Here is a 710-nt window from a genome sequence, read left to right as displayed (position 1 = left end):
ACCCACTTTTCCTTATTTATTTATTTTTTATTTTTATATTTTCCGAGTTTCTACAAAATCCTTACTAGCATCTAGATGAGTTCTTGGAAATTTGTTCCACAATTCGTATACCTAATTTTAGTGATGATGCTCTTCGTTTTAGGCTTTTTCCTTTCTCTCTGAAGGATAAAGCCAAATACTTGTTAACGTCCTTAGAGCCAAACTTGGGGGTCAACTGGGCTACCATGCAGCACGAATTCCTAAAGAGGTACTTCCCAATTAGGAAAACTAACTAGCTTCGGAGAGCCATCACAAGTTTTTCACAAATGGATAGAGAAATCCTTTTTAAGACTTGGGATCGCTTTAGGGACCTACTCCACAGATGCCCACATCATCAGGTCCCCAAGTGGCAATAAGTGCAAACCTTTTATGAAGGGTTACCTGAGAGAGATAGGTCGATGGTTGATGCATCGTGCGGAGGTACTTTCTTCACAAAGCATGAGAATGAGGTCTGAGCTCTCTTTGAGAACCTAGTTGAGAATTCTCAGCAGCACACTGCTGCTACTCGTAGACTCCCTAACCCATCCACCTCCAAACCTAAGGGAGTCTATGAGTTAGCTTCGGTCCAGGACCTTGCACCAACACTGCACACAATAGTTCAAAAGTTAGACTTGTTCTGATCCTCGGGACAACAACCACAACCCATGACGTGCCCAGAGGTGTGTGTTATC

General features: G+C 42.7%; 1 non-coding gene across 1 annotated transcript; it reads right to left on the bottom strand.

Moving 5' to 3' along the window:
- Positions 1-273: 273 nt before the first annotated feature.
- On the bottom strand, positions 274-379 carry LOC131163154 (small nucleolar RNA R71). The gene has a single exon (XR_009138933.1). It is a non-coding gene; the product is annotated as a small nucleolar RNA R71 (small nucleolar RNA).
- Positions 380-710: the final 331 nt, after the last annotated feature.

Source organism: Malania oleifera, chromosome 8, assembly GCF_029873635.1.
Source record: "Malania oleifera isolate guangnan ecotype guangnan chromosome 8, ASM2987363v1, whole genome shotgun sequence".
Taxonomy (NCBI): Eukaryota; Viridiplantae; Streptophyta; class Magnoliopsida; order Santalales; family Ximeniaceae; genus Malania; species Malania oleifera.
Note: the sequence above shows the minus strand (reverse complement) of the source record. Positions and strands in the feature narration are given on the sequence as shown.